The sequence below is a fragment of the Magnolia sinica genome, chromosome 18 (genome assembly GCF_029962835.1).
Source record: "Magnolia sinica isolate HGM2019 chromosome 18, MsV1, whole genome shotgun sequence".
Classification (NCBI taxonomy): Eukaryota; Viridiplantae; Streptophyta; class Magnoliopsida; order Magnoliales; family Magnoliaceae; genus Magnolia; species Magnolia sinica.
Genome location: NC_080590.1, coordinates 17,165,580 through 17,175,215, shown reverse-complemented (window position 1 = coordinate 17,175,215; position 9,636 = coordinate 17,165,580). Strand labels below are relative to the sequence as shown.

Here is a 9,636-nt window from a genome sequence, read left to right as displayed (position 1 = left end):
AACCACATGTATAGTGATGTATTATGACGAACCAGAAATTCTCATTTTCTCAAACCTCAGTAGACCACTTGTAGCAATGGGCCGTTGGGACCTGTCCAGGATAGGCCCAGCCCGCCCTTAAGACCCAAAGCCTGAGATCAGCCCAATCCCACAGTGGGCCTAGCACCGCAGCCCAAGCATGACTGAAAATTTTGTTGGCCCAACTAATCCATCCAACCCTGGAAATCGATAAAACCCTTATTTCCATTTTAATTTTCCTCATCTATCAGTTGATCAAGTGGGCCACACATGCACTAAGAAATAGACATTTGAAAGGAAGAAAACCATCTACGCTCCGGATGCATTGTATTGCCAAATCCAGGATATTGGAATGGCAAGTTTGTAGGATTAAAATGTCTTGAGCCTAGGCCTGCCCAAAAATTGATTGGGCAACTCATGAGAAGCCCCAGCCCTGCACACGGTCCAAGCTAGTCAATCCAAACCCAGTCCAAAGCCGGTTTGGGTTCATCGGCCAGGTGGGCCGCTCAGCCCATTGCCACTCTTACTCTTGTCCCTCAAGAAGTTTCAGGTGGAAATATCGTTTTGGGCTTTTGGGCTCACCAGTTTACTTATGTGATGGTCCTCAGGAACCTTTTTTATATGGACAACAGTAAAGGAATCACACCCAATTGCTGATGTTGATCTTACAACAGTATAGGTCAGCATGTTTGATGGAATCAGACCATCTAGTTACATTGATGTTGGGAAATGGGATGAATCTGACCCACCACTTCTCTCTCTGTCCATCACCCTCCGCAAGACATTAGTGGGCCAAAAGATGGGAATTTCTCTATTAACGCCCAAACTCATTCATGGAAGACCAAGGGTGAAATTGAGCTAGATTTAAGTATAGACCCAGCCCATCTTGATACCTTGAAGAACGACTGTCTACGGCCCAACAGGCTAACCCATTACCAATCCCTACTGAACCGAATAAGTCAGGCTGACCAGATTGGTCATTTACCGTGTGGTCCATCTTTAATATCCATTCTCCATATTACATGAGACCAACCTTCTATGTTAACCGTTCTCTGTATTATTGGGCAATATCTCCCGCCTTGGCTCTTCACCACCTAGGATGTGAGTTGTCCATCATATTAAACATTAGATGTGGATCATCCATCATGTGGGGCCCAATTTGAAGTAGGCCGTCCATCATGCAGGTCTACCTTTGATGTGGGTCATCCATCATTCATAGATAACCTTTGATGTAGACCGTCTAATGGGGTCCACTTTGATATGTCATGTAAGGTCCACCATCCATGTTAAGTGTACATTATCTAAGACCCACCTTCATCACGGCCCATCCTTCTCACGTAAGCTGCTGTTCAGGTGTTTTAAAGCACCCTCACAAATCCTAGTATGCCCCACATCTACCTTACGCCCAACGTAAGGGATTATTCCCTAGTGGCAATTTGCTTCCTCTCTGCACGTGCATTGTACGTGCCATACCGTCGAAGCCGTACGGCCAAGCGGGATATCCTGTGAATACAGGGTCGATCCCACAAGGAGATGAATTGCGAGAAGGAAAAAATCAAATGCAAAACAAACTAAGTAATAAAAACTAAACTGATGATTTGATTTTTGGATTTTTGAATGGATGTAATTCAATTGAATAAAAAAACACCCAAGCTTCAAAGTTCCACACATAGATTAATGTTCCAAAATCATGATGACTTGGATAACACAACTAGGATCTGAGCACTATGGTCAGCCTAATCGGAAAATAAAACACTTTAAATATTTTAATAAATGATATAAAAGATTAGAAAATAATAGATTTGCACCATTGACATATATTCTCAAGCGTCAGTGATTTTAAGTATTCAATATCTATAGGATAATGAATATCAAAGAAATATAACAGGTTGAGAACATCTCCTATCTAGGAAATCTGATTAATCTAGGGTAAGCCTATCCATCAATGTAAATCTCATATGATGGAAACATATGGATCTTACAAGAGGATAAAAACAAAACCTAAATAATAGATAATATGCATACACCATTATTCTCATCATTAAAACAATCAATCATCATAATTTAAAGAAATATTAAACCCATGTGCTTCCCTTCTAGCTTGGGCTAGAGGGAACTTAGAAAAACATAATTAAATTGCAGAAATAAAAAGCAACAAGAAAGAAAGAAGAAAAATTGCAAATAAAAAAGATCTAAAAGGAAAGAAACAACTTATAAAGCTTTAATAAAAAAAAAAAAACTCTTTAAAAAAACCCTAAATATTGCTCTTGAATGCTTCTAATGATGCTTTAGAATGCCCTAGGAGGCCCTATTTATAAGTAGGGAACTCCAAACTTCGTACAAAGTTGAAAACCCTAGAAAACGCCTCAAATATACGTATTTTTCCAAAATAGACTTCTCGCTGCATAGTTCGTTTAAAACAGACTTCCTGCTGCGCAGTTTTCCAAAATAAACTTCACAGCTTCAAAATACACTTTTTTAGGACGATTTCAGGATTCTTCACTTCAAATCTTCGATTCTCTTCATTCCTCGCTTGGTTTTCTTGGATCTTTAGCATGTGAATTCTTCAATCTTGATCTCCTAAGATCCATCCATTGCCTTGGTGAATTTGAGCATCAAGTTCTTACTTTTTAACACCTTTTTCAATCCAAGCTTTTAAATTCACCTTGCAACACATACATGAGTAAAATAGAATATTAAGATGATTTATGTTCATAAAACCAAGATATAAATGGCGAAAATTATGCAATATTTGAGTCTTAACACACACTCAATGCCCACCATGTTGGGCGAAGAAAAATAAAAATAAGAAAAAAATAATTCTAGAAACAAAATTAAAATGAAAACAAAATTCTAACTACACCACTTTCGCAAGTAATCTCGATTGCATTTAGCGTATGCAACAAGCCTTTAAACCCCTAGGTTTCTCCTAGTGGACGAGTTATAGTCTCGTGAGGGTTTTAAATGTTACCCACAAACATTGAAAATAAGAAAAATATTTCAACACTATAAAATTTATACAATTATGCCTCCATTAATCATATGAATTCCAAAACAATACTTACCCTAGATATGAAGTTAGCTAGAATCTTAATTTTTTAATCCATTACATCCTTGAGTTCAGAGACCTAATCAAAATTTAGAATAGTTATAACCCAATATCCTTAGATGCTTCGTGACACTAGTCTAACTTTGAGAAATATGTATGTTCCCTATCCTAAATCCTTTCAATCATCCCAAGAATATGAAATCTCTAGTTATCTCATTTTTTTTTATGACATTTCTTCTTTTATCATCATATCCTCATTATTATAGACCACCCTTAGATGAAGATTCCCATCGGGTTTGCTTCATAACCTAAGGTATCGTACTTGTAATGGTAACAGTAATGGATACTTAGGTATTCTTACTCCGGATTACTGACACGATTGTTATGGTCATTGCATTCATGCTCTATAATAAAAATTTCTTTTTTTTCATCACTCTCTTCTTTTTTTTTTCCTTTAATATTCTCTCTTTTAAACATATATCAATGGTACTAGTTCATTCAACCTTGGTTGAATCAAAAGTTGTTATTTTAATTCACATATCATATTCCTCACTTAGTTAGCTAGGTTGTATTGTGAATTCAATACATTAAATTACAACTCACTTTAAACTAGTGATTAGATAATTAAACTTAATTCTATAATTTTTAGTTATCAGAATTCTGACTACTATCAACCTAGACTAAGTATTAACTTTGCCTTTGGAATTCACAAAATATCATGTTCACATTCTTGTATATAAAAATATTATTTTGAAAATGTTGAATTTTTTTTTTTCCATAAACCTAAAAAAATAAAGAAAAAAACTTTAACCTAACTGAAACCTAAAAATAATAAAAATAATAATAAAATAAACTGAAACTTTAAAAAAAAAAAAAAAAACTTCACATGGATAATTATCCACACCCCCCAACCTAAAATCTACATTGTCCCCAATGTAATGATAATGTAATGTAGAGAACAATAAAAATAAAAAAAGGATGGATAGTACCTGCCATGAAAAACTCACCTGCTATGTGACACTAAAAAATTTGAATATGATACAAATCCTACACAAATGCTCCGTTAGACTAAGAGCATCAATCTGAATATTCGGGCTATTAAAGAGGGACGAACTCCTCTCCCAAATGAAAGTTTTCCACATAAGGCTTCAATCTCTGACCATTAACCTTGTACATATTGTCATTACGTGGATTCTCAATTTCAACAGCCCCATGAGTATAAACATTCTTCACAATGAAGGGTCCTATCCATCTTGATCTTAACTTTCCCGGAAAGATCTGGAGACAAGAATTGTACAATAGGACCTTTTGCTAAGGTTCAAAATTCTTCCTCGGGATATTTTTGTCATGAAAAGCTTTGGTCCTCTCTTTGTAGATTTTAGAATTTTCACAGGAGTCTCTCGTCAACTCCTCTAATTCATTTAACTCTAATTTCCTTTGTCCACTTACTTGATCCATCTCAAAGTTTAATTTTTTTATTGGCCAGTAGGCTTTATGTTCCAATTCCACACGCAAGTGGCAAGCCTTCCCATACACCAATCGTATGGAGACATTCCAATCGGGGTCTTATAAGCAGTCCTATAAGCCCATAAAGCGTCGGATGGTCTGAGGGACCAATCCTTCCTATCCGGCCTTATAGTTTTCTCTAAAATATGTTTGATTTCCCGATTAGAAATCTCCTTGCCCACACGTTTGTGGGTGGTATGGGGTGCTCACTTTATGCTTGATGCCATATTTCTTCATCAAAGCCTCAAATGTTCTATTGCAAAAGTGAGACCCGCCATCACTAATGATGGCCTTTGGAGTTCCAAATCTAGCAAAAATATTTTCCTTGAGGAATCGTATGACCACTTTGTTGTCATTGGTCCTACTTGAAACCTGCCTCAATCCACTCTGAAACATAGTCCACACCAACCAATATATAAAGAAATCCAAAAGAAGATGGAAATGGACCCATAAAATCAATACCCCAACAATCAAAAATCTCCAATGGTAAAATTGGGGATAAAGGCATCATGTTGCGCCGGGACACTCTTCCCAACCTTTGACATCTATCACAAGCAACACGAAAGCATGGGTGTCTTTAAACATAGTGGGCAATAAAAACCACATTGCAGGATTTTTGCGGTGGTTTTCTTAGCGGAAAAATGGCCACCACATGCTTCCATGTGACAAAAAGAAATAACACTTGAACTTCATCCTCTGGGACACAACGTCTAAAAATTTGATCGTCCCATATTTATATAAATACGGGTCATCCCGGAAGAAGTTCCTAACCTCGGTTTCAAAACGCTTCCTATCTTGTAACTTCCAATGATATGGCATTTTTCCCGTTCAAGATAGTTCACTATATCCGCATACCAAGGTAATTTAGAGATCGCAAATAATTGTTCATCAGGGAAAGTGTCCTGGATATGTATTGCCTAGGTGGAATCATCTAACACCAATCTAGAAAGGTGATCGGCCACTACGTTTTCTACTCCTTTCTTATCTTTTATCTCTAATTCAAATTCTTGGAGTAGGAGGATCCATCTCAAAAGTCTCGGCTTTGCATCTTTCTTAGATAACAAATATTTCAAAGCCGAGTGGTCCGTGAAAATGACCACTTTGGATCCCAGTAAGTAGGACCTAAACTTATCCAAAGCAAAAACTACTGCAAGTAACTCTTTTTCAGTTGTTGAGTAGTTCACTTGGGCCGAGTTTAGAGTTCTACTCGCATAGTGAATAACGTAGGGCCGTTTATCTTTCCTTTGGCCCAAAACAGCCCCTATGGCATAATCACTTGCATCGCACATTAGTTCAAAAGGAAGTGTCCAATCTGGTGGACGCATGATAGGTGCAATGGTAAGGGATGATTTAATTTTATTAAAAGCACTTGCACACTCATCTGTCCACTTAAATGGAACATCCTTTTGAAGAAGATTAGTCAAGGGTCTAGTAATAACACTAAAGTCCTTGATGAATCTTCTATAAAAACCAGCATGCCCTATAAGTGATCTAATATCTCTAACAGTTCGGGGGATAGGTAAATTAGCTATAATGTCAAGTTTTGAGCGATCTACCTCGATTCCATTTTTGGAGATAACATGGCCCAAAACAATTCCCTTTTGAACCATAAAATGACATTTCTCCCAATTTAAGACAAGGTGTTTCTCTTCACACCTAGACAAGACAAGAGATAAATTGTTGAGGCATTCCTCAAAACTACTCCCAAATACAGAGAAGTCGTCCATGAAAACCTCAAGAAATTTCCCAACCATATTTGAAAAAATACTTAACATACACCGTTGGAAAGTTGCTTGGGCGTTACACAATCCAAATGGCATCCGTTTGAAAGCAAACGTGCCAAATGGACAAGTGAACGTGGTTTTCTCTTGGTCTTCAAGGGCTATCTCTATTTGGTTATATCCAGAATATCCATCAAGAAAACTATAAAAGGAGTGACCTGCTACCCTCTCTAAAACTTGATCAATGAATGGTAGAGGGAAATGGTCCTTCTTTGTGACTTGGTTCAATTTTCTATAGTCAATGCAAACACGCCAACCAGTGGTGACACGTGTTGGTATGAGTTCATTATTAGAATTCTGCACAATAGTTATTCCAGATTTCTTTGGGACTACTTGAGTTGGACTCACCCAAACACTATCGGATATTGGGTAGATGATTCCCACATCCAATAATTTGATCACCTCATTTTTACAACTTCCATCATGTTTGGATTGAGACGCCTTTGAGGTTGTCTAATTGGTTTGGCGTCATCATCGAGGTGGATCCGATGGGTGCATATGGAAGGGCTTATACCTTTGATGTCGAAATGGTCCAGCCCAAGGCCCCTTTGTGGTCCCTTAGAACTTTCAACAATTTCATCTCTTGATCCTTCTCTAAAAATGAAGAGATCACCACAGGATAAGTTTTATTTTCACCTAAGTATACATACTTAAGCTCATTTGGCAGTGGTTTTAAATCAAGCTTTGGAACATTGGTTGGTGATGGTAGAGGTTGCAAGTCCTCGATAGATAGGATTTGAGTGCGCGGTCTCCATTGGCACATACCAATGTCCTGAGTGGTAGTGCTCTCATTATCATCAGAAATTTCAGCAAGCACTTTTTCTAAATCAGAATTTTTCAAGTCTCCAATGACTTGAATCAATTCATCAGTCAGACTAGGTTCTAATTCCTCTTCTTCTATCAAGCAGTCCATGAAATTCAACTCATGTATCTCATTATTATCAATGGGCTGCTTACATAGATTGAAAATATTTAGTTCTAGAGTCATGTTACCAAAAGACAAGTTCATCATTCCATTCCTGCAATTTATGATTGCATTTGAAGTTGCTAGGAATGGGCGGCCTAAAATGATGGGAACTTGAGCACTAGCATTTACACATGGTTCAGTGTCTAGTACAATAAAATCCACGGGGAAGTAGAATTTCTCCACTTGGACTAGCACGTCCTCTAAAATTCCCCTTGGTACCTTAATAGAGCGGTCAGCGAGTTGGAGTGTAATCGTGGTTGGTTTAAGCTCGCCTAACCCCATTTGTTTGTAAACCGAATAAGGTACTAAGTTGACACTTGCACCCAAATCTAACAAAGCATGTTCAATTTGAAAATTCCCAATAATACAAGGAATAGTGGGACTTCCCGGGTCTTTGTATTTGGGTACAACCCTTTGTTGAATTATAGCACTCACTTTCTCAGTAAGGAAGGCCTTTTTGTGCACATTTAATTTCCTTTTTACAGTGCACAAATCCTTGAGATATTTAGCATATGATGGAATTTGTCTAATGGCATCAAGTAGAGGAATATTGACAGTAACCTTTTGGAGCACATCCAACACCTCTTGATATTTCATGGGGACAGTTGGATTCCGAAGTCTAGATGGGAACAGAACTGGAGGCTCATATGACTTAGTCTCTTTATCCTTTTGCTGTTGTGGCTCTTGAACCATAGCCGGTTCATCATTTTCTTGAGACAGTGGCTCATCTTCTAATATTTCTACTGGTTGCATTATCTTGTTATCGACCTCTTTTCCACTTCTCAAGGTAATGATGGCCTTAGCTTGTTCATGATGTAGCACACTTGAAATGTATGTTTCTAGCGTTTGGCACAGGTTGAGAAGGAAGAGTGCCTTTTTCCTTAGCATTTACTTGAGTTTCAATCCTAGCCACAGCTGTCTTTAATTCCTAATTTGATTGGATTAGAGACTGATTCATTTAAGCTCGAGAGTTCATGAATGCGGTCAATGCATCTTCCACAGATGATCGCTTTGGTGAGGGCATATATGGTGCATTGTTAGGTGCCCCAAAAAAGTTGTTTTGTGGAGGCATTTGAGGTGCATTGGGCGCATTAATTTGTGGTCCATTCCTCCAACTAAGATTGTGATGGTTACGCCAATTTGGATTATACGTGTTACCCATTGGTTGCATAACTGATCTTTGGTAGTTATTTATAGCATTTGCTTGATCATGCTCATGCGTGTTATTTTGTACAACTAAGATTTTTAGACAATCCTATGTATCATGGTCTGTACCACCATAAATGCTACAAAAATTACCTAAGTGTTTGCTTTAACCATATCAATCTTCCTAATTTCCAAAGCTTCGACCTTTCTAGCCAATGCAGCGAATTTTGCATTAAGGTCGTCTTCCTCTCTTAGGACATATATTCCCGCTTTCTCTCTAGGAATGGGTCTAGTTTGGTCTGATTTAGCAGAAACATCCCATGTCTGAGTATTCTCTGCTAACATATCTAGAAAATCCCAAGCCTCATTATGATCTTTATCAAGGAAGGTTCCACCACACATCATCTCTATGAACTGACGGGTATCCATGGTGAGCCCCTTTCGGAAAGCATCAATCACGTGCCATGGTTCATAACCATGATGTGGACAAGTAATTAGAATGTCTTTGAAGCGCTCCCAAGCTTGAAAAAACAGTTCATTCCCCTTTTGGGAGAATGACATGATTTCTTGTTTTAGTGCATTTGTTTTGTGCTCGGGAAAGAACTTTTTCAAAAACTCTCTACTTAAGGTTTGCCATGAAGTGATGGTATTAGGTCTTAGAGAGTTGAGCCATGCTTTGGCCCGATCCTTTAGAGAAAATGAGAATAACCTAAGCTTAAGTACATCCCTATTGCCATTGTTTACTTGTAACGTTGCAATTACTTCCTCAAAGTCCTTGAGGTGCAAGTAGGGGCTTTTAGAATCTAAGCCATGAAATTTAGGAATTAATTGAATCACACCTGGTTTAAAATCAATGTTCCCTGTGTGAGCAGGGAACACTATACAAGATGGTAAAGTTGATCTCTCAGGGTGTAAATGTTCACGTAAAGTCCGTGGTTGGTTTAACACATTCCTATGAACTTCATTTTCATCCTCAAGAGGAGGATTATTTTGATTTATAGTTGGATTTGGCAGATTTGGATTTGGATTATCAATTGGGTCTGCCATGGAATCCAAGTGATATTGAGTGCCTCTTCTAAGTGAATGATCAAGGCCTGGAACTAGTCCCCCTTCAGAGGAGAGTCGATTGTTTTGATCCCTACTCCAACGGGACATAAACCATCCACACC

At 37.9% G+C, this 9,636-nt stretch overlaps 1 non-coding gene across 1 annotated transcript; it reads left to right on the top strand.

The window, feature by feature from the left end:
* Nucleotides 1–8,939: 8,939 nt before the first annotated feature.
* LOC131234160 (small nucleolar RNA R71) lies at nt 8,940–9,046 on the top strand. The gene has a single exon (XR_009165568.1). It is a non-coding gene; the product is annotated as a small nucleolar RNA R71 (small nucleolar RNA).
* The last annotated feature ends 590 nt before the right edge of the window (nt 9,047–9,636 follow it).